Source organism: Papio anubis, chromosome 14 (genome assembly GCF_008728515.1).
Source record: "Papio anubis isolate 15944 chromosome 14, Panubis1.0, whole genome shotgun sequence".
NCBI classification, from domain to species: domain Eukaryota; kingdom Metazoa; phylum Chordata; class Mammalia; order Primates; family Cercopithecidae; genus Papio; species Papio anubis.
In genome coordinates, this window is record NC_044989.1 from 13889363 (window position 1) to 13915384 (window position 26022).

Here is a 26022-nt window from a genome sequence, read left to right on the forward strand (position 1 = left end):
CTAATATTACACTAATATTAGGTAGCTAATGTTACATTAATATTAGATTAATACAGTATATATCAATGTATTATATACATTATGTATAATGTAATACATTAATATTACATTAATATTAGGTAACTAATATTAACAAGTTACATAAGGTTTCTTTAGGAATTATGTCCAAAATTGCCCATGTTTTTGAATAGGACATCTTATGGTTATAAAGATGCCTATTCTCTCTAAATCTACAGACTCATTGTAGTGCTAATAAAAGTTACAAAATTGTAAAATATAGAAAATTATAAAAACTACTGAAAGGTAAAGATATGACATGCTCATGGGAGGAAATCCCAATATCTAAATATTCTAATGTATCTCTATGCTTATCTATACATTTGCTGTAAACATGTCAAAATACCAAAATAGAACTAATTAAATTAATCCTGAATCCAAAAGAATTGGGTAAATAGCCAACACAGATCATTTCAAATGAGAACAAGGAATGTTTTACATTCCACAGGTATCTGTCCTTTATCTGTTCAATTTTTTCTTTCTTCCCTAATAGCTTGGTTGAGGACTTTACACGGTGACATATTGTCAAATTCACCTCTGGTGTATAGTTATGATTGTTAGGTCATATGCCATGCCACAGAACCCAGATCCAAAATGCTTTTGACGGGCTTGAACAAGAGGTTATGTTTCCTTGAAATGTAACATGGAAAATGAAAAATTATACATCTGAGTCTAAAAATCCTATGCAAAATTGTGCAATAGGGCAATCTGATGACTATGCCAGTGTCTCTCACTTTACAGGTTGGAAGTCGACTTAAAGGTCATTTGAAATGTCATTTCTCATCATCCTGCACACAGTTCTCCATACTGAGTTCCTTGGGAGACAAGATGCAATAAAAGTTGCAGTCAGTTACACAAATCTGATTCCTGATTTTTGCGATTTTTCCTGTCCTAGGTAACTGAGACATACAACTTCGATTAAAAAAAAAAAAGAAAGTGCCTAATCTTACTCTCTCCAAAATGAGAACTCAGCATCATCTGAAGACCCTGGTTTCTTTACATTGTGCCATGCACAACTCCTTTCTCAAGCAGCTAGTGAGACACAGGTCCAAGGCAGAAAGAGAAAGGGTGAAAAAATAATAATAATAAAAGCGTGGAAAACAGGAAAATAAAAGCCCAGATAGACCCAAAGATCCCTGGGACTTAATAAGACCCTAAACGCATTTTCTCCCCGTATCCTTCAGTTTATGGTACCTTTATTTCCTTTGCTTTTGAGTCTGTGCTGCAACATTTCTACTTGTGTGTTGTGATAAGAGAAGAGGGAGGCCTGCCTCCTTAGAACAATAGTGAGGTCTGATTGTTCAACTTCGCTAGACAACAAATTATTTGCCAGCATACAGGAGCTAGCTAAACATTCATTTCTTTTATTTGGGAGGCTTTTTAATTAGATGAGATTGCTAAGAACATTAATTTTTAGAATAATATTTACTAGTCATTCACATATAACCATGCATAGTGGTTTTTCAGATACCCACAAAATTGGGACTTTCAGCTTAGGATGTGTCCTTGAAACTGATAATTTTTACTTTGCAACAGCACAAAATATTCCTGTGTCTTCAATTCAGTAATTGCTACCAAGTTCTGTTGCTACAAATTAAAGATTCTCTTATCTTCCCCACAACGTGAGCACTAAATTTCTGGCTTGGTGATGCTTCATGCTGTTCATCAGGCACTGCTTTAGAAACACAGATAAACTAAACACAGGAGGTTATCATATTTAGCAAAATATAATTAACTCCCACCTTATTATAATTTTATTTCCCATGTTTTAGACTTAGATGAGACTGTTTAAAATTTAAATAAATAATGCTCAAGCATTGGGAAGAACCTAAGCATTTGCAAGGAAATCCTTGCCTTATCTTTTCAAACTTCCAAAGAAAACTCAGAAAGTGGGCTGGCCCTTAGCATGCACCGGACATAGTTAGTCCCACTGCCTTATGTTTTGATAACAAACTGGATATAGGAGGCCATCAATCTCACATTAATAATGGTAATTCTGTATATGTATGAGCATGACAAGCACACACTTGCAACTCTCACAATGTAGGTCGGCTGGTATTCTAAATTCACTCAATGCCTACTTGGGTTTACTTGCATACAAGTCAGTAAATAGGATTTAACAACTCATTTCTGTGCATTTTTAAGCTCTAATTCCACATGCCTGGACACTATTATTATAAAAGTGGCATGTCTGGAAGCCATTACCTAAATTCTAAATAGAGATGACTGCATTATTATTTAATATTAAATTTTATTCTTTTAGGAGCCACGTATCCCTGGATTTGCATCTTGACCTCAATTTGTCAAGGTTTTTCATTTTGAGAATTTAACATAACCTCTGTATGCCTTTATTAACTCAACTATAAAATTTCAAAAGTAGAATATAGTTCACCAGCATTGGGATGAGGATTAGATAAAATTATGTACATCAAGTTCAAAGCACAGTGGCGGATACAAAATACGCTCTTAATATATATTCATTCCATTATAGAAAGCATTGCCATAGAAAAAGGTCATTTGAAAAATATACATCTCTACAACTTTGGTAAACCTATAGAAGCAGAGAGTGGTTTATATTTTGTAACATCTATTATAAACTAATTCTAGCATGAAATGAGCAGTTTTCTTTCATTTTCCAGATAATAAAACCTTGCACATTAATTTGTTTCTCTGGTTGTGGTTGTGTTGGTTATTTTTTTTTTTTCCACAGACAGCCAGGAATCTTAGAACCATAAAGTACGATAAATTGTATTAAATATCTCATCTCAGATTCTTTGCAGCTTAGTTTTCTCCTCCTTATCAAAAACCCTTTGTTCTTCCCTCTTTCTTGTGTTTATGTATTCATTTTTGTAAGTTACCTCAAATGGTTTTTATAAACCTTAACATTAGGAAAAGTATAACTTACAACCATGAAAACAAAGTCACTCACCCGAAGGGGTTGGAAGTCCCAATGGACAGAGCTTGAGGAAACAGCACGAGTATCTGTGGCTGAGTAGATCAGGAGCTCCAGCTGGGTAGACGTGACTCTTTGCTGACCAAAGGCTGCCCGTCTGTATCTGCGAGTTTCACATCAGCAGATTCAGTCAATAGCGGCCTGAAAAAATCAGAAAAAACTAAAAATAAATATAAAAAGTACAGTATAACAACTATTTACGTAGCATAGTTTATATGAAAACATTATACTCTATAAGAGATTTCAGCACCTTTGGATTTTTTTTTTTTAGGTGGGGGGCAGTCCTGGAACAAATACCCCTTGTTTAGGGGGGGCCCTGAGTCCTGCTCGCTGCAGCTACCCAACCCAGAGGGAAAGTTTCCCCAGATTATGCCAAAGCTAGTTTCCTTAATAGTTTGATCAGCTACACCAAACTCGTCCTTAAGCTAACGGGTTTCACGTTTCTACTAGTCTGAGAAATTATTCAGAAAAAGCAATCACATTCTCCTGTAGAAACCAAGGGTTACCTCACCCTCTTGTCACTACAATGCCTCCCTCTGACAATCTTTTCGGGTTCTATCTGCTTGTAAGTGTCCCACTGCATTGCTCTGCATGGAATGCAATCCTCTTCCCTGAGGCTGTGATCATATGTGACTAGCAAAGTGCTGTTAATTGCATATATCCAGGGTCAGGTGCTGTGGATTTGGCCATCGTGCACTTTAGGGATGGGGTTCCTCCTTTATCAACGAGGTGAAGGGAGGCTGTCAAAGCAGTCATAAGTGATGGTAGGTTGGATTAGGGTAAAAAATGAAGAAAGGGAAGGAAGAAATCGGCTGATATCCCTGATGTAGCATTTTTAGATCCTCTGTCAAACAAATATTACTGGTGTTGGAGGGACCAGTTCTTGGTGTCTTTATTATCTCCTCTACTGATTTGGAAGTTAAGGTTTGCATTTTTATTATTTTAATGATCTCTCTTAAGTTTCAACTCACATAAGAACATATAATTACCTAGATTTTATTCCCATTTTCTGAAAAAAATTAAAATGCTTTATGATCATTTTATAGAGTTTATCTTAAAAAATGTAATCTCTATATGACCTATATATTGTTTCACGTATGCAATATAGTTTATGAATATGTTATACCTAAGGAATATGTAATTTTATAGTTATGATTTGTTATTGTTATTTTATAAATGTATTACTTTCTCCTCTTCTTTTCCCTTGCCTTCCTGATTTCATGGGGGTGTCAAGTTGTCTGCCACCTGCACAGTCATTGAATTCTGGGCCACATCGCCCTGTTTCCTGTTCCAGAGCTGAGCTGACTGAGGATTTGGTACCCGCTTTCCAAGGAAGGTATCTGTTATGTTTCTTGACATGAGAGATATATTTTTCTTAAGTATATTATCTTAATCATAGCTTAATCTTTATTATAGTTTATCTTTATTGTAGCTTTCTTGCTTTATTATCTCAATTTGCTATTATATTTTATTATATATAAAATATAATAGAAGTCTATTATATTTTATCCAGCAGTGGATAAAATATAATAGAAGTTTTGGGTTTTGTTGGTTTCTGAGGCTAGAAGACTGATCCTGTCATAAGTAACAATGCCATCTGAAGAGGAAATTAGCACTGAGTTAAGAGAATTTTGCGATAACTTTGATTGGAATATTTTCCCTAGTTAAGGATCAAATCATTCACGTAACAAATGTCTATGTAACACCTCTTATGTGCCAACTCAAGTGTTGGGGAGAATACAGAGAAGCCCCAAAATATGATTAGTACTTAGTTCCATGCTCCAAATATCCCATAATCTTCCTGAGGAATAGGTACATTAATGTGTCATTATACTGGACTATAATGGGTATGAGAATACTGTCACATACTGAATGTTACTTGTGTGTTTTGAGGAGGCAAGATGAAGCTATTATCTCTATCATGCTGGAGAATGGTTGAAAAGTTTCATAGTGAAGTTAGCCTTTAAACTGCTCCTTGAAGTGTTAATAAGATGTAGCCAGGAGTAGAATAAAAATAAAGGAATGCCAAAAGGAAGGAAAGATCTCAAGTATGAGAGTGCATTCACTCATTCGTCAATTGGTTGATTGGTTCATTGACACAATAAGCATTAATTGATAACTTACTTTGGGGTAAATGTGCAATGTATCTAAGTGAGAGATAGCCCTGGTTGCCAGATATGCCACACATAATGGGGGAAGGGGATAAGTAAAACAATCAAGGTCTAATTCGTTACCTGAAATGATACAGACATGCACAAACATCTAGGTGTTGGTGGGATGGCAAGACACGTCCTGAAGCATTATTTGTTTAGTTAAATGCTTTTTTCCAGTCAAGAAAATAAAGGAAAAGTGAGGGAGAATCAAACTAAATCACTCTTTCCAAACACCAGCCTCACTATTTGACTTCCTACCTCTTTTTTTTTATATATTAAAAGTGCATTTCATTAGTCCTAAATTCATCTCATTCCCCCATATTCCTCGTAAGTACTCTCAGTCATTCCACTTCATAGCCCTCAGTGCACTCATTTGCTGCTGGCGTCAGGTTCACCTTCAATCCTGAGTGACAGATTTGTGAAAGAACCCAATTAGAACCCAGCTAATGAGCCCTCCACGGGCTCCCCTAATAGCCAAACAACTGTTTATTTTCATCTTTTGAATTAAGAGACTGCAAGTCAAGAAAACAGTTTAGAATAAAGAAGCGCTAATTGAATCAGAAAACACTTGTGCTCCTCATTCTATATTTATTTATGTACTTTAATCCGATGTTGTTTAAAAGATGCAAAGTGTTGTAAACATGTTTATTATATGCTATAGGAAAACAGACTCTCGATAAAAACTGAGAATTAGCAGTAGTAAGAAAAAAATAACAACATCAAGGCACGAAGTAATTTTATAGCCTTTTACCCTGGAGTACTTTTCATATGAAGATACCATATGAAATATGCTTTTAAAAATTGCTTTTATTATATTACGATGCTATAGTAAATGTGAGATATATTCATAGGGTGTTATTTGCAAACATTTATATATTTGAGTGAAAAATATTACCCAGTAAATGAAAAACCCTGGATTGTCACTGAAAAATCATAAAGAATGCATACCATTCTTTTTCTTGCTTTCTTTCCTTCCTCCCTCCCTCCCTCCCTCTCTCCCTCCCTTCCTTCCTTCCTTCCTCCCTTCCTTCCTTTCTTTTTCTTTTTTTTTTTTTTTTTTCAGTTCCAGAGAAGCAGCTGTTAGGTGTACGTTTGATGCTAGAGTAGCCGGCTGAAGTGACAAGCTACTGGGACTCCAAGGTGACAATCGTTTTATTTTAATTATTTCCAAATGTGCGACGACTGCAGGAATCTCTAACAATGTGAATTTTTAATAACCTATAATTACCGTGTACTCCTCTGCCTTTTATCCTTATCAGAAACATAGACACCAGCTGTCTCCTTCTAATAAGAGATCTCCTATTGTTGTGAAGGAATAATCTATTGTTGATAATGTTAACACTATAATCCAATAACAGAATCTCTTCCTATATACAAGACCAGGAAACCTTTTTGGATTTGACCTAGGTGAACACAAGACTATGTCTATTCAGCTTCAATTTGCCCAGCTGAATCTCTCACAGCTATCTGACTTCTAACCACATGAAACCCTGAAAGATTTACAGCACCGTTATCAATCCCTATTTCCCCAAACCCCTTCTACATATGTCTCCTTCCAAAAATTGTTTTTATTTTAATGCATTGTGGGTATCATTTTCTTTCATTTTCTTTTCTTTTTTGTTTTTTGAGATGGAGGCTCGCTCTGTCACCAGGCTGGAGTGCAGTGGCACAATCTCAGCTCACTGTAACCTCCACCTCCCAGGTTCAAGCGATGCTCCTGCCTCAGCCTCCCGAGTAGCTGGGACTACAGGTACACATCACCATGCCCAGCTAACTTTTGTATTTTTAGTAGAGATTAGGTTTCACCATGTTGGCCAGGATGGGCTTGGTCTCTAGACCTCTTGATCTGCCCGCCTTGGCCTCCCAAAGTGGTGGGATTACAGGCGTGAGCCACTGCGCCCAGCTGTGGGTACCATTTTCAATTCCACCACAGAAGTGCCACTTGATAAGACACTTTGATATGTTTCCGTAACTTCTTCCTACATATCCCATTGATGCTGTTATCAGCATCCTAATCTACAGAATGAACCTTGCAGGATGGTTATTCTAGAAATTCATAGCAACAATGTGACCAATGTATACGGCAGTTTGGCACGGTGAAAAGAAACACACCATGTAAAGACAATTAGTTTGAGTTCATAGAGGCTTCACCCCTCCAGGCTCAAGTGATCCTCCCATGCCAGTCCCTTAAGCTGGTACCACAAGCGCGCACTACCGTGCCCAGCCAATCTCTATATTCTCTATAGAGAAGGAGGTCTCACCATGTTGTCTAGGCTGATATTGAACTCCTGAGCTCCAGCACCTTTCCTGCCTCGGCCTCCCAAAATGCTAGGACCACAGGAGTGAGCCAACACACCCGGCCCACAAATTTGTTCTTAATGCAGTACTCACAGACAGTATTTTAGCAAAGTGCTTAAGAGTATGAGCCAAACCAGTTAAACGGGTTTAGCTCATTGTATTACATATTAATGGTTAGTATAATAAACTGTGTATAAAATAAAAAATACTAGTAAATGTTTCAAATACCGTATATATGTACATATATATGATACATTTGCTATCATAAGAACATGTTTCCACCTGGAAATACAAACAATTTAGTTTGGACTTGGAGTCCCACATACAGTTGCTTGCGCTCTGACATTTCCTAATTGCGTGATCACGGGGAGGACAAATAATCTCGCCAAGCCTCAGTTCCTCATCTGCCCTGGGCAATGGCACAGATCACCTGGATCTGGAGTTAAAATATTTATATAAACAGCTTAGTCTACAAGTGGGAAAGATTATTTACTTTAATAATTTCTGCTTACATAGTGAGCAATAAAGTAGAAGGACCCACATTATTTCTCCCAACAAAGAAATTCTGTCAAGATAAAAAACCTTGGACAAATAATTGGAGAATGTTATGTTCTGAGCAATATGCTCAACTTTATCAAAAGCTTTTTACCTCATAGATAATATATCACTATTCCCTTTGAAGGCTTTTTATTTTCTCCCTAGGGAGTTCCACTCTTCAAAATTCAGCATCCTGAACTTGTCTTTCCTTTCACACCAAACATCAAGTATATTCTAACAATGTACCCTTATATGATAATATCAAAAGAAACAGGAAATCTTAATTGTTGTTAGATTAAGTTACCCAAAGGGCAGGATCTAGTGAGAATTCATGCCATCACTTTGGTAACCCTGAAATAATACATTTAATTATCCATTAAAGAAGGGAATTCCAACCTCTCTGTATTCTTTTGTTTCTTGCTGCTCCGTTTCTCATAACTATCTGTTACACTCCAAACCATAACTGCCACTCCAATCCTAGACCTCAGACCAATCTCAAATCATTCCTGGGGCAGAAAATATTGAAAAAGGGTCTTACCTCCCTGCCTCAAGTGAATAGTCATAGAAAGAGTACAAAAAGCAACCATTTTATTGAATGCCTAGTGTGCAATGGGCACTTTACTTCCCTTATCCCTGGAAAGTACATTCAGTATCCATTTAGCTAATGACACAACTGAAAATCAGGGAGGTTAAACAGCTCGTCAAGCTGCTGTTACTACATGTCAGCAGAGCAGGGGTTCAAACTTTCATCCACCTGCCTCTGAAGCCTGTGTTCTTCCATTCTACTTTATTACAACTTAAATGTTATGGCTATTTCATTATTTACTGTATGAGAGAACTTTAAAATAATGCAGACTTGCTGAGTCTCAGTTTCTTCATTTGTATAGCAGGCCCTATAGTACCTACATCATAGGTAGATTTTATTATGTAATCATATATATACAATATTTAAGCACAGTTTCTGGCACATATTAACTACTCAATAAATGCTATTTTCTTAACTATTATTATTGTTCTCTTTATAGGTTTATCTGAAAATTTAATGAGTGTGATGTGCCAGCCAAATAAGGGTATTCAACATATAAGTCCTTTCTCCATGCTTACAATGCCTAAAATATGTACACAAGCTTGGCACCCATTCATGCAGTGAGATTGGTCTGCTCAGCTTTTCCTCCAGAGCCGCCGGACTTTATAGCTGTGGCAGTTTGCTAAGTGTCTGATTAGCCCTAGGTAATGGATCTCATACCAGGAATAGATATCTTTTCCTAAAGCCCCGTGCTATAAATGACAGAACATTGTGCCTCATGCTAGCCTACAGGTATGTTCTAGGCAAATACAGGCTAGAGAATCATCTGGCCTTGAGAAATTAACCAAGGAAAAGGGAAAAAAAAAATGTTCAATGTTCTCTCGAGCTGACTGTCAAACTAGAATGACATTTTCTATTCTGTTGCTCCAGAAAAAAGTTTAGAGAAGAAACTCATCCAATCCCAGCTCTGTGAAAAATCCCACATCAACTTCCTCTGGTAATGCCCACATCTGTTAGCTCGTTAGAGACAAAGTTGAATGCTACTTGGAATCAGTGCTGGGCAAATGTTTGGATGAGACATGGAATCCTCATGGATTTGTTGCTAATTTATCTTTGCCAATCTTTACTAGTTTTAGCTCAGCAAACAAGGATACAGTATCTGAGCTGGCGGCCAGGAAATTCCCAGGAAAGTTCTTGTGTCCCAGCTGCCCTTCTGAAGGTTTGGCGAGTTGGAGATGACTGGCAATAATCCTGCCTAGCAGAGCCCAGCTGTGTTGGGGATGTAGATAGACTGCAGATGGAGAGATTCAGGCTGCAAGAGCTGAGGCTCCAAGATCTCACTGCTGGAGGCCAGAAGGAGGGGGGCGTTGACCCCTGCCAGTTACTAAGGAGTGTGAGCACTGAGAGTTGGATTCAAGCTCCCTGTGCATGTATCTCAGAAAAAGAGTGAAGTTATGGTTTTTTCAAGTTCAGAATGCCTTTATTTCTACAGGCAAGAGAGAGGAGAGGAAAAATGGCTGGCTGATGGCAAAACTGAGTAGTTTGTCTTTGCTTCTTTACCCAGTCATTGAAGAGGAGATTATTTCGTTGGGATTATGCAGTATAATTTAGCTAAGTTCTAGTGGTTCTGTAGTCTACAAATTTAGAATTCTAAAATAATCAAAGGAAATATTTTAAACAAATAGATCAAGTGAAAACATACTATACTGTCTGATACGTATGCTTTACTTTTCCTCTCTAGAAAGCATGCTTATACCCGGACTATAGTTGAGAGCAAGGTATCATAATGAAATAAAAACAATATTGGAGTAAGACAGACAGGTGTTTGCATTTTAATTTGGGCAATGAGCTTAGCCTTTCTCAGCATTAGTTTTATCAACAGTAAAATTAAAATGCTAAAAATGGCATTGTAAGGTTTATAATAAATCAAATTAAATATTAATTATTTATAATTACAATTATTTTAATCAATTAAAATTTAGTTAAATTTTATTTAAATTATTTAACAATTATAATTGAATGTTAAATAACTGTTATTTGATATTTAACTTGATTTAATGTAAACTATTTATATAAATACTTGTCATAAGGTTTAAGTTAAATACAACTTAAAAAGCATGGTACCTATTGTGGACTGAACGTTTGTGTTCCCCAAAAATTCCTATGTTAAAATATCATCCCCAATGTGATGATATTTGTGGCCAAGATCTTTGAGAGATAATTAGGTCATAAATGTGGAACGCTCATGAATGGAATTAGTGACCTTATAAGAAGAGGTCATAGAGCTAGCTTGCTCTTTCAATAAATGAGGATACAATGAGAAGTCAGCAGCCTGTTACCTGGAGTTTTACCCAGTCTCTGGGTAATTTATGAAGAAATGAGGTTTAATTAACTCACAGTTCTTCAGGCTTAACAGGAGAATCCTCAGGAAACTTACAATCACGGCAGAAGGCAAAGAGGAAGCAAGCACATCTTACTGTGGTGAAGTAGGAGACAGATGGAGAGAGGGAGGAAATGCCACACACTTTTAAACCATCGGATCTCATGAGAACTCACTCACTATCATGAGAACAGCAAGGAGGAAGTCAGCCCCCATGATTCAATCACCTCCCACGAGGCCCCTCCTCCAATACATGGGGATTACATTTCCAGATGAGATTTGGTTGAGGATGCAGAGCCAAACCATATCATTCCAGAGAGCCAAACTATATCACAGCCCAACTGACTAAGACGTTACCTAACATTCATTTAAAACCTAATGTGGAAAAAAAATAAGATGAATGTGTTAGTCTATTTGGCATTGTCATAAAGGAACATCTGAGACTGGGTAATTTATAAAGAAAAGAGGTTTATTTTGGCTCATGCTTCTGCAGGCGGTATAGGAAGCATAATGCTGCCATCTGCTTGGCTTCTGGTGAGGTCTCAGGAAGGCAGAATCATGGCGGAAGGCAGCAGGGGAGCAGGCATGTGAATTGGAGAGAGAGGGAGCAAGAGACTGGGCAGGGTGGGAGGAGGGGGAGGTGCAAGCTCTCGTGAAAGCTAACAGAGTAAGAACACATTTGTTACCATGGGGAGGGCACCAAGCCATTTATGAGGGATCTACTCCTATGACCCAAACACCTCCCACCAGGTTCTTCCTCCAACATTTGGTATCAAACTGCAACATAAGATTTGGAGGGGACAAAACATCCAAATAATGTCAATAAATATGATTTTCTACAACAATGATTTTATTTTAAGTCAGTGTGGCTGTTATTGCTTTGTTACTGTCATTGTTTATAAGAGAACAAAAAGCTTTGCCACTTGCTAAAGAGATCTTAGGTATCAATAAAAAGTCGAAAAGAAAATAAGAATGGAGCTTCATTTTATGTCCCTGACATCACACCAGGAATCTATCCACCTCTACATTGGGGTAGTCCTCTCCCCAAAAAAAATTACTATATAAAGTATGTGTATGTATACATACTTGGCGGGGGCCACCTGGGGTCATTTTATCACATTTGGCCATCACCCTTGCATACCAAGAAGATGAGGAGACTGTCAGAATAGGCTAACACACAACATTAGTTTTGCTCTTTCTTAATTTATTTCTCTCTTCCTAACACTCTATATGATTTTTGAACTTGGAGATTAAAAAAAAATCTTTGGAAGCATTCAACAAATAAGATATAACACAGGTGAAGAAGAGTTTTCTGCTAACTTTTGAGCTAACCTTTCCAAAACCAGTATGCTGTCTGATTATACAGCCTTCTGCTTCTGCAACATTGACATAAATAAATGCATGAGAGATAAGAAGAGATCATCCACAGATTGGAGTTTCTCCTGGATAATTTATAGAAGTGTTTATCCATCAGCGTTCACCTCGTAGAGTGAGCTTCATGATTCCATAAGCTCAGAACAGAGATCCAAATCTGGGGCTTATAGAAGATATGGATGTGCTGACAGGCTTAGCTGTGTTCTGTGGTGGATGTTGGATTTCTACAGCCCAAGGCAGTGCTGAAAAGGCAGGGTAGAACTGACAGATGCTCCGCGCAGCTCAGTGTTACCCACAGAGCACAGCACATTGAGGCACTTACATAGATTTCAATCTTTTCCAAAGAGGGGAGCTGTGTTCATGATGGCTGGGCTCAGAGGGAAGGGAGCAATATTACAGGTGAATTCATTTCTGTCATTTGGTTCTAAAAAAGCCCTGGTGCCCATTATAGAGCCACTCAACCTCTCACACCTTCTGTTGTAGTCCCTAATAATGAATAGAGTATGTGGGGGACCTTTGGTAATACTATTTCCTACAAGATGCCCCTTAACAGTTGTTATGGAAAAGCATCCTGTATGCGGGAGGGACAAGGAAAAATGAAGTGAGTCCACACACACACACACACACACACACACACACACACACAGACACACACACACATCTCTTAAGATCTCAAGACTCTGGCCTCACAGCTCTAAGAGGCCACATGAACGCTCATGAAGGTCTGAGTTTTGATAGAGAAAATACTACTAATGAGTTACCAGGGTAGCATTTGTGAAAAATAGACGCAGGGGAGATGTTTGTGGATATACAAGGTAAAGGAAATATCCTTAAAGATCAGCTCCACGGTAGTCACCATGACCTACCTGCCTTGGAGCTCCATGTGTCTGTATGGGCTCTCTTGCGTAGAGCTTGGCTTATGGTAAGAATTAAATCAGCTTGTTTAATTAATAGTTTTGAAGCATCACTGTAATGTTGGAACCCTGATAATATCTATTTTACATATTCCACTCTTTTTATCCCAGGTTGTAGATAGACAAAGAATTAGCTGTTGACATTACTTGTTCACAAATCCGTTCAATATAATTATAAATATTTCCCAATCTGAAAAGAGTTAGAGGTGTCACTTAATGAATAGAGGATATTTTTAGATGAGTGAAAAAGAAACAGGAAAGAATTGCTGTTTTTATTATCGACACTGGCTGGTCATTGCCCTAGACTAGCTATTTTATAGACTACTGTCCACTTAAACTTCACAATAGCAAAGCAAGCCAACGGTTACCATCCCAGGGGAGGCAAAACGTAACCTGCACTTCTGCAGATTGTTACACATTACTTGTTATGCATTATTGCATACACATTCATTTAAAGTATCATCCTTATTTTTATACATTTGGCAATGGAAAGGAATTGATTAGTAGATAAGATATTCTTAGAAAGCATGTTCTGTCTTCCTCTGAAATTAACAGTGAGGTAGAATTTTAATTAAATACAATTTTAAACTGTCCTGAATTGAAACCCTCTCACAAGTCTTCTGAATAGAAATGTAGAATCTTAACAGTACTATAAGGCTGAAACACAAGAATTTTTAAACACCACCTCAGATGTGTGTCTAGGTTTTTAAAACTATCTATTATAACAACACATAAATCTAGCTTATATAAAATACATAACCAAATATTTCTGGTGAGTCAAGGGTTCAAATTTCTTATCTGTCAATCAAAACACATTTGAGATTAATTGTTTGGACTCAATTGAGAGAAATAAAGTCAATCTATTGTACAATTCTAATGGGGGAAGATACATGAAGAACAATGCCAAGAGCAAAAAGTTAAATCCACAATAAGCTAGCTCCCTAGGCAGAATAGAACCCCAAATTATGTTTCAACTATCAGAGGAAAGAATGTTGTACTGTCCATCTAGAAGCAAAGATATTTAACCATCTTTACCACTATCTTGCAGCATCACGTTGGCCTAGCCATCTTTGCTCTCTGAGTCTCAGGACTCTTTTCCACAGAATCTTCTATATCAGTTCTGAGGGCTTTTTGAGTTTAAGCTCTACATACTTTCTACTTGACCACAGTAGACATTCTTAAGGAGTTCAGTTGTCTTAAATAGTCGAGATGAGATATAACTCAGGAATCCCTAACTCCTCCAAGGCATTGCATTCACTTAGAGTAGGTGATTACCACAGTTTCACACTGGGTTGCCTAATATGGATGGTAACATTCATACCCTGTGCAGTCTTGGTAGGTCAGTTGGGTCCATGGCTGGGGGCCTTGAATGGCGGTGATGGATGTGTTGTTCAGGCAAATAAGATTGTGGCTAAAACTGAACCAAAAGTTCTAACTAGACATGAGTTTACAGGCATGCAAAGTAGAGGCAGCTACAGCATGGCAAAAGAGCAAACCATCAAGATATCTGGCTTCTTTGTACAACAATGACTCATAAGAACCTCCAGATCTTGGACAATAAAATCAATTTCCTCAACCTCGGTTTTCTCACATACAAAACGAAGGTAAGGATAATGGGTTTTTGGGTTGTATGCAGAGATCAAATTATCTATTATGGCAAAAATACGTGCTCTTTTTTCAGACATTATTAAGCAATCAATAAACACTGGTGGTGAATGTAAAACTGCAGAGATGATGGAATGAAGGGTGAAAGGAATATGCTGCATATTCATGATTGGGCAACTAGAATGGTGAGGCCTTGTGAGAGAATCTAAAGAATTTAAAATTAAAAATTTCATAATGTTGAAAATAATTATTACATATTAATTTATAAATCAGAATGCAAAACTATGTGGAGGAGCTAAAAACAAATTTGCTCCATATAAACAATGACTTTATAAACAAGAAATACATCCTGAAATAATATACTAGAGAATGACAACCAAAAATTAAAACCCCCTTTCTCTAAGTGTAATTACAGATAAACTTAAATATTCTTTCTATTTTGTGTACCTTACAAATGTCTAAAATAATTATTTCTAATTTTATAATTAGAAAATATAGTAACATCATAGTTCAAAATTGCTATAAAAATAGATATTTAACATTCTCACCACAAAATAAAACAGTAAGTTGGTAAGATGATGGATATGTTAATTCACCACTTTTGATTTTTCTACAATGCATACAGGGATCAAAACACCACATTTTGCCCTGTAAATATACATAGTTATTATTTATCAATTAAAAATAAATTTATTGAAAAAAATACATTGAAAAGACAGAGATGCAAAGTAATAAAAAAACTAAGGGAGAAGAGCTACTGAGTTTCAAACAAACAAATAATATTTCAAACAGATATTACTGAAAGGAGAATAGTATACATTTTTGATAGATAATCTTAAAAAATAATCAGTATGTGCATTCAAATAAGAAAGCAAGGAAGGAAGGGAGGAAGGGAAGGAGGGAGGGAGGGAGGGAGGAAGGAGGAAGGAAGGAAGGAAGGAAGGAAGGAAGGAAGGAGAAAGAGAAAGAAAAGAGAAGAGAATACAGAAGAGCAAAAAGTAGAAAGGAAGGGAAAATAAGAAAAGAGAAGCGGTCTGTGGAAAATAAAGTAACAAGTGACCTATTCAGCACTTAACTTACTTGACAATTGCATTCTATTAATCATATCTTGTTGTGTAACAAACTGCCCCAAAACTCAATGTCTTAAAATATCAAGTTGCTATTTTCTTTTTTATTCGCGGATCTGTGAGTCAGTAAGGACAGCTCTGATTTAGACTGGAGGTCAGCAAGGCTTGGAGCAGAGTAAAGCTCAAGGTCATTTATTGCAGGCTTGGCTAAAAGATCAACAGCTGCTTGAGGCATGCTTTTCTGTGACAAATCACGAAAGCAAAAAAGTCAAGCCAAATAGTGCAAGCACACCTAATGCTTCTGCTCACATCACATCTACTAAACGTCCACTGGCTAGAACAAGTCACATGGCAAAGCCCAACCTTAATGGGTGTGAGAAGCATTCTCTACCCACAGTGGGAGGGGTAGCGGGGTGGCGGCGGTGGGTGGTTTAAAATAATTCAAACCACTACAGTGAGTACTGCTTTCCTCTGGAAATAGGCAGAAATGAGGATTTCACTAAGGGGTATTCTAGGCAGCAAAAAATCCTTCCAAGAAGTCTGTGTTACATTTTACATAATGTGAACATTTTAGAAATATACTCAGAAACTATTTTCTCTCTCTTTGTGCATTTCTTTATGAGCTGATCTCTACAGCCTTGAAGATCATAAGCAGGAATTCAGTGAGAAATAGGTATGCTCTAAGAAAATAAACTAGAAGCCACAGAGATGACTGACCCTTACTCCCATACTCTTCTTAGAACGTCCTGACACTTTCATACAAACACAAACGGCCAAATACATACAGGTATAACTCGCTTTATTGGGCTTCACTTTATTGTTATTTGCAGATACTGTGTTTTTTACAAATGGAAGGATTGTGGCAACCCTTCATTGAACAAGTCTATGGGCACCATTTTTCCAACATCATGTGCTTATTTTCAGTCTGTGTGCCACACTTTGGTAACTCTCGCAATATTTCTAACTTTTATTTTTATTATTATTATTATCAGATGCCTTATGATGATCTTTGATCGGTGATTCTTGATGTTACCATTGTAATCGTTTTGGGGCAGCATGAATCGAGTCTATGTAAGATGGCAAACGTAATTGATAAATATTATGTGTTCTGACTTCCCCACTAATGGGCCATTCCTCACATCTCTTTCCCTCTCCTTAGGGCTCCCTATTCTGAGCCAAAACAATATTGAAATTAGGCTAATTAATAACCTTACAATAGCCATTAAGTATTCACATGAAAGAGTCACATGTCTTTCACTTTAAATCAAAAGTCAGAATTTTCAAGTTTAGTGAGGAAGGTATGTCAAAAGGTGAAAGAAACCAAAAGCTAGTTTGCACCAAATAGTTAGCCAAGTTGTTGAATGCAAAGGAAAAGTGCTTGATGAAAGTGAAAGTGCTACTACGGTGAACACAGGAATGATAAGAGAGCAAAACAGTCTTATTGCTGATATGACAAAAGTTTTATTGGTCTGGATACGAGACTAAGCCCTGCGTGCATTAGGTAGTTTATTGGTCCGGATACAATACAAGAATATTGTGGTTGCACAATATTCCCATAAGTCAAAACCTAATCCAGAGCAAGGCTGTCAACATTGAGGCAAGACCCTTCCCCAGCAAAAAGATTACAATTCTGAAGATGTAAATGATCATTGCGTTTTTTTTTTTTTTAGCAATAATGTATTTTAATTTAAGGTATGTGTTTATTTGTAAGGCATAATGCTACTGCATACTAAATAGGCAACAGTACCATGTAAACATAACTTTTATATGCGCTGAGAAACCAAAACAACTGTGTGACTCAGTTTATTGTGATACTTGCTGCATTGTGGTTGTCTAGAACTGAACCCACAGTATCTCTGAGGTGTGTCTGTACCTGGAAATAAGCTCACTGTCACACGCAATTCTTATTTTCTTAGTAACACCATAAGCTAGAGACTCAATATAACTTTGACTTAATGTCTTCTCTGTCACAAATTTTTAAACCCTACTCCATGCCATGCAAGTATGTGAAAAAAGGAAACTCTCATGCAAATGCATCCTCTTTGCTGAATGCCTCCTGCACCCTTCTCGCTCACACCCTTCTTTCCCCTAAGATAACTTAATGTGCATCCCTCGGAGGAGGCTGTCAGGCTGCACATTCTCATACACTTCATTCCCTTCTCCCTTTTTCAACATTTGCCTTTAAAAATGTTATCTTCCAACTTCAAAAGAAAAAAATAATCCTTTGAAATGCATGCCATTGCTCTCTTTGCTTCTTCTTGTTCCAGGATCCCTACCTTGCAATAAACTCCTCTGAACCCACTGCCAACTAAGACACGTGGGCCATTTGTTCTCTTTCCTGCCATCCTTCAGAACTGAGTCACTGAGAGAATACATATGTATTATTCCTACAAATATTTACAAAGGAGTGAAACATCGCAACCTTTCTGGGTTCTTATCAAATTACTACATTTTGTCTGCTTTTTGATTGCATATTAATTATTGTTTTGTCCCTAGTAAACATCTCGCTTCTTCCTTCCTTCTGTGGATTGGTTTCATGATCTTTCTCACTTTAACCACATAGATAGCCTCATTTGCACGAACTTACTCTCTCTCCAACAAACTCAAAGGCAAAATCCAAGTTCAGAATAAGTGCAAACACTTCTTTTCTCTACACCTGTATCTAGGTAATAAAGACTTCTGGAAGGCCGGGCCCGGTGGCTCACGACTGTAATCTCAGCACTTTGGGAGGCCGAGGCAGGCAGATCACGAGGTCAGGAGATCGAGACCATCCTGGCTAATAACGGTGAAACCCCATCTCTACTAAAAATACAAAAAATTAGCCGGGCGTGGTGGCGGGCGCTTGTAGTCCCAGCTACTCGGAAGGCTGAGGCGGGAGAATGGCGTGAACCCAGGAGGCGGAGCTTGCAGTGAGCCGAGATCACGCCACTGCACTCCAGCCTGGGCGACAGAGGAAAACTTCTAGAAAAAATCAGAAAAGTCTTTGAAATAAGTGCCATTATAGATTCATGGCAGAAGAATATAAGAAAGGCTCTGGACCTGCAGTATGAACTGATTGCAATGCTTCCTGCTCTCTACTGACCTCTGGGGACACAGGCTGCTGTGTCTACTGAAGCCTTGGCAACACAGTCCCTTAAGGCATCTCAGAAGATCAGCCTCAGTGAATAACAAGTGAAAACAATATGACACTGAAGAAAAGCCAACAGTCAGAGAAAGGAAGGATGGATGCCACACTCAGAACTCGGGCTGTAATAAGAGCACTTAGGAAGATTTAACTAGTGTATACACCAAATAAAGCACCTTTGACACAAAACAAATACAATTTCCTGATATAATGTCAATAGACACGTTGCAGGAGAATACGGTTGGTCACTTGAAAAGATGTGAATTAATGGACTTGGTTATGAAATAAAAGAAACAACTAAAATGAGAAAGTAAAATTCAATGAGATGAAGAATAAAATGATATATTTTTAGCATCAATTCAGTAGACCTAACACAAATACTAGTAACACACAAAATAAACATTTTAACTTATGGAAGAAAGATAGTAAATGATAATGTAACTGAATTAATTTTTCCTGAGATCTGAATCAGGATACTGAGAGATCCCATTAAGTCTAAGCAGGATTGCTACGAAAGAGTGAATATCTAGACTTATGATGGTAAATTTCCTGAATTACGACAAAGAATAAAATTCTAAAATCTTTAAAACAATAAAAAATATTTACCAAAAAGCAAAAAAAAATCTGACTAGTGTTTTTTATTTCTTATGGACTTCTCATAGAAATCAGAATAGAGAACTATAGAATTGAAGAGGAAATGACTTCAACCAGTATCTTAAACCCAGTCAAGATAGCATTAACCTTAGTGGGGAAAAAAAAGTGACTATGTAAAGATTGTTAAAATATATTATCCACAACATGTATTTTAAGAAAAAAAAAATCTTTATAAGGCTCTAGCCAGACAACAAGTGAATCAGGATTCAAGGTAATAGAAAAGGAGACAAAACACTCATGAGCAATAAATTTAGCAAAACATATGTATTCATCTGTTTGTGTATTACATATAATACTTAAATATAATGCATGTATATAATATATACTCATATATTATATATGTTATATATAATATATATTATATACAGATAATATATATCATGTAATGTATATTATATACATATATTATATATTGTATATATCATGTATATATACACATGCATATATATATTTATTATATATACATGTATATAAACATATATACAAAATAGTAATAGATGATTTTATATATCACTAAATAATTGCCATACAATTTATAAATAAATTAGGATATATTTGTATTTCAAGTTCAGGAGCAGGCATTTTCCAAAACTACTTCACTGATATATCCTCATCACTTAGTATCTTAACACATAATAGACGCTCAATAAATACTGTGGATTAATTCTATTAGTAGTCTGGTTCATATCAGCAAAACCAAAATATATAATGATGCTAAAACATTACAAACATCTCATTTGGAGTAGATGGCCTCAATTATCAGTCTCAATTGTTCACACTGCCCTGATTACTATGACTTCATTCTGTTCAGAATGTAGGTCTCTTAATAATACAAGGGATGATTCGTCTGGAAGATAAGACTGTTAAAAATGTATATGTGTGTCTAATGACAGAATTCCTAAATACATAAAGCAAAAATGGACTATTTAAAAGAGTGACGTAAAAAATTCCACAATCAGAAAGAGATTTTAATACTTTAAGCAATCATTCACACAGCTAGATTTAAAAAAAAAAAAAAAAAAACCACAGAAGACTTGAACAAAACTATCAACAAGCTTAATCTAATTAATAGATGTAGAAAATTATCTGCCACAATAGCAAAATGCACGTTTTTCAGTTGCATATGGTACATTCACCAAGATAGATCAATTGCTAGCACTGAAAAAAATGTCAATAAACTTCAAAAGGATGGAAATACAGAGGACATATTCACTGACCTTAGTGGAACTAAATTATTAATTAATTTCAATAAGCCAGTAGAACTGCTTCAATAAGTAGTAGAACTGCAAATATTTGGAAATTAAACAACACATTGTAAGGAACTCATGAGTCAAAAATACAAGGGTAATTAGAAATATTTCTAACTGAATACAAACAAACAGAACACAAATTATCTGTGGAGCTATAGCTTTATAATATTAAAAAAGAAAGAGTATGTCTTTTTATTTCTTATACTATAAAAGACCTAAGATTTTACATTTTATAGGAAAAAAGTGAAAAAATAAAGTGAATATAAGGTAAATGAAGCCAAGATAAGTAAAAGATAGGAAATAATAAGACTGAAAATCAAAAACAGAAAGGAAAAAAAGGCTCAGAATTTAAAATGCCAGAAAATCAACAGAAATTAGGAGAGAGAAATGGAACAGTTTTTCTCACATATCCTTCAGAAGAAACCAAAGTTGCTGACATCTACATTTGGAACTTCCAGTCGCCAGAACTGAGAGAATAAATTTGTTCTTCAAGCCACCCAGTTAGTGGTACTTTGTTACAGCAGCCCTAACAAACGAATATACCTGAAATCAAGCTTTACTGTGAAGTTCAAGAATACAGGCATGTAAAGGCTCAGGTAAAACAGAGAGATCTGAGACACCCCGCTGGGCTCCTCAGGCCCTTGCTTCTCCTGCCAGATACTTACTCTCCATCTCAGAATAACAGATGAAATCTCAAAGTGGAGTTTTGCAGGTTATTATCTCACACAGCAGGGAAAGTTGAGTTATGAATGTCTTCATTTTATACTACACAGAGGTATAGAGCTTCTGTGACAATTTTCAAGGAATGCACCTCATTGAGTTTGAATTTATTTACTGTAAGTAAATCTTACTTAAGGACATTCTATAGAAAAGAACTCTTCCTCTTAACAAATATCACTACTTAATTTAAGTGGAGTTTCAATGGGTAAGGAGGTTAGATGGATCACTTGCCTTCTTTCCCCTAAGGATGCCTCCCATAGAGACAGTAAATGCAGGAAAACTCTTTGCTCTCCTAGTGCCTCTCCCAGAAAGCGGCCTGTGTGTGCTGTTGCGTTTTATTTTCTTATTCAGCTCCTGTCCTTAGAAGTTGGGGTTCCTGGGGCTTCTTGCATTTTGATTGTTTTCTATCCTTTTTATTTCAAGCAAATGGTGCTTCAGCTACTACATTTATCTTAAATTGCCAATTTTTATGAATTATAATGGCGTTGGCTTGATTAAATCGAGGTTCATATACAGTTTCTCTGAGACAAACATCTCTATACCTTGGGCTGAGATTAAAGCTATCATAGGACAATGCCTTTATGATACCAAAAGCATTTTGTCAAATTGAAAGAATCTATAAGACATTCCTTTAAGTTTCTTAGAAGTCCTATTCCCTAGGAAAGAAGTTTTAAAAGCCATGACCCTCAACACCTTAGAAACTGTACTAGGTATGTGGTGTCAACGCAATGTGTTACAGAAGCTCTTAGATTGTTTTACGAGGTAACGTCATAGATTTGATAGTTATTATGGGATTATTCATTACCATGAGAGTCTTTTTCCAGGAGATATTAGAGATGAGAAACAATTTTAGTTTTGAATGCATCTCATCCTGAATGCTTTATATTTTCTAAAAATTATACTTTAAAGGTTGACAGTTTCTTTTTTCGTTCATCTCTCTATGATTGCATAGGAAGGTAGAAGTTACCTGTGGGCCTTTTCAACATTATTCCTGGGAATCTCAGATTTGCAATATAATTTGATAGCGTTTTTGCTTTCCATTTCATTGTAGGGATTTGTTCACAAACTTTCCACTGCCGTATTATATGTGTCACCTTTTCCCCAATGTCCAATAAAAATTGTCTTCTTGCCTTCCAGTTTCTACTAACGGGAACCTTAGAGCCCTTCCAGTTTTCCAGTTTTCAATAAGAGTTGCCTCAAGATCCTTCAAGATTCTGCCCATCTCCAAGTCCCAAAACGAATGCCTCATATTTAGGTTTTCAATACTGTAGCATCCCACTTCCAGAAGTCAGTTTCTAAGCCAGGTACCTATTCCTGCTGTAAACCCACACACAAACTTAGAGTAAATCTTTAATTTGTGACGTTCATAGGTCTAACAGGAATTCACAAAGGATATTGTGATGACTTCTCATTTCTGCTTCTTAGTCACTGGAACTCAGTTGGGATGACCCCATGGCAGGAAAACAATACAGCCGTGCTTTTAAAATAATAACTGCATATACCTTCTATGCAAAATTTGCTGGGAATCTAGGGAATCTGTTTGCTAAATCAGTCTGGAACACAAAGAAATGCTTATGGGGAATTTTAAGGCAAATACCATAACAAAATTAATGCTGATTGAATATACTTAGATCTAAAAATAGACTCTATCATGCAGCTATTAAATAGCATATTGTGGAACTGCAACTGTCCCAGGAGTCCTGGAGAAATTTTCATGAGCTAATATGGAGTAAATAAACAATGATATACAGAGAACTGTATTAAATTTAAATAAATTTTCTACAGCATACTATGAAGAAATGCTACATATATATGTACATATATATATATGAAAACTTTGTATATGCAAACTTATGATTTATGAACAGGTAACAGATGTCAGATTTTCACATGTATAAGAAGTGAGGGCATTTATTCCATGAGTGATGGGGAAGAGAGGAGAGAACGAGATAAGCAAAACGAAAAAAGTAAAACCAAAAAAGTGATACACTAAACACCCTAATCACATATAAAGCACTTATATCATATAATAACATATAAGTTTGCATATATGTAAACACAATGAAATCAGGAGAAAATTTATATTTATACCTTTGTATGTTCATTATTTATTATTTAGAAAAAATATTTTTTATATTATTATATTATTATTATTTCTGTAAAAAAATCCCAAGTGTGTGTATACAAATGCAAATACACACACACACACACACGAGCTTGTATTCATTTGTACAAGCAAGGAGAAATATATGCAAATTTTGTTGCATGAAGGGAAAAGCATTAAGGTAGGGATAGGGTGAAATTTTATAAGTACATATTGGCTAAATTTGTTCTGTGGTGTCTGGAATTGGCTAGTCTGATTAAAGTGCTAATGGCTATTTTTAGTAGTAAAGAGAGTACTGATAATTCATGGAATGAACTGTTTATACAGATTCACAAAATATCTGCATTGGATACTCAAGCATTAATAAGAGTCAAGGAGTTAAGTAACTTATGTATATAATACATTTAAACATTTTTTGTAAAGTATGGAATGTAATTGCATTGGTTGGTTGCTCCTAATATAGTTGGCTACAGTGGTGAAAGAAAAGTATGAGCTCAAGGATTTGAATGTTCAGCTCATGCACTCTATCAAAATGACCTGAGAGCTACTAGGTATACCCTAAAAGAAAGGTTTATCTCCTATAGTGACAGGGCTATAATTGCTGAAAATTAAAAACAGAACTTTATCCCAAGATTGACCAAATTATAAAGCCGTTTGAACTTCCAGCTTCACTGAGTGCCTATTGTTAATGTAGGGGGACTAGTTCAGAAAGATAGGATCCTGTAATTTGAAATGGAGATGTGTGGGAAGACTCTAATGAAACTAGGGGACAATGAGTCCCTAAATTCTAAAGAATCTTCTTTGCTAGTAGAAGAAGTGTCTCCAACATCAGTGAAATTGGCCTTTCAACATGCAACAAACATCCATCACATTTCCATATTCTATTGCCAAAACACAAGTCACAATTTCTGTCCACACTCACTATGTTAGTGTGACTCATTTCCAATTTTCACTGTAGAGATATTTCATCCTCCTGGTTAGCTGTATTTCTAGGTATTTTATTTTTTGTGGCTATTGTGAATGAAACTGCATTTTTGATTTGGCTTTCAGCTTGGATATTATTGGTGTATACAAAATGCTACTCATTTTTGTACAATGGTTATGTATTGTGAAACTTTGCCAAAGTTGTTCATCAGATTTGGGAGCTTTTGGGTAGAGACTACGGGGTTTTCTAGGTAGAGAATCATATAGTCTGCAAACAGAGATAGTTTCACTTCCTCTCTTTCTTTTGGATGCCTTTGATTTCCTTCTCTTGCCTGATTGCTCTGGCTAGGACTTCCAGTACTATGTTGAATAGGAATGGTGTTCTAGTTTTCAAGGGGAATGCACTCAGCTTATGCCCATTCATTTTGATGTTGGCTGTGGGTTTCTCATAGATGACTCTTATTATTTTGAGGTAAGTTCCTTCAGTGTTTAGTTTGTTGAGGGTGTTTTTATTTGTTGTTGTTGTTGTTTTTAACATGAAGAGATGTTGAATTTTATTGAAAGCCTTTTCTGCATCCATTGAGATAATCATGTGGTTTTTGCTTTTTTATTCTGTCTATACAGTGAATTGCATTTATTGATTTGTGTATATTGAACCAACCTTGCATCCCAGGGATAAAGACTACTTGATCATGGTGGATTATCTTTTCAATGTGCTGTTGGATTCACTTTTCTAGCATTTTGTTGGAGACTTTTGCGTCCATATTCATCAAGGATATTGGCCTGAAGTTTTTTGTTGTTGTTGTTGTGTCTCTGCCAGGTTTTGGTATTAGGATAATGCTGGCCTCATATAATGAGTTAAGGAGAGTTTCTCCTCAGTGTTTTGAAATCATTTCAGTAGAAATGGCACCTGCTCTTATTTATACATCTGGTATAATTTAGCCCTGAATCTCTCTGGTCCTGGCCTTTTTCTGGTTGGTAGGCTTATTTTCACTGATTCAATTTTGAGACTCGTTACTGGTCTACTAAGGGAATCAATTTCTTCCTTGTTCAATCTTGGGAGATTGTATGTTTCTAGGAACTTATCCATTTCTTCTAGGTGTTCTAGTTTGTGTCCATAGAGGTGTTTGTAGTAGCCTCTGAGGTTTTTTTGTTTGTTTGTTTTAATATATTCTTGTTGGGTCAGTGGTAATTTCCCTTTGTCATTTCTCATTGTGTTTATTTGGATTGTCTCTCTTTTTCTTTATTAGTCTAGCTAGCAGTCTGTCAATCTTATTTATTCTTTCAAGTAAAAACTCCTGGATTAATTGACCTTTTGTATTTTTTGTGTGTCTCAATTTTTTTTCAGTTCAGCTCTGATTTTGGTTAATTCTTTTCTTTTA

The 26022-nt window shown here is 36.3% G+C and overlaps 1 long non-coding RNA gene across 3 annotated transcripts in view; it reads right to left on the reverse strand.

The window, feature by feature from the left end:
• Positions 1-26022, reverse strand: part of LOC103876737 — a 633632-nt gene that overhangs the window by 281469 nt on the left and 326141 nt on the right. For all 3 annotated transcript variants that reach the window (XR_004178378.1, XR_002516525.2, XR_002516523.2), the window contains exon 5: positions 2987-3151. This is a non-coding gene — a long non-coding RNA (uncharacterized LOC103876737). The remainder of the gene's footprint in view (positions 1-2986; positions 3152-26022) is intronic.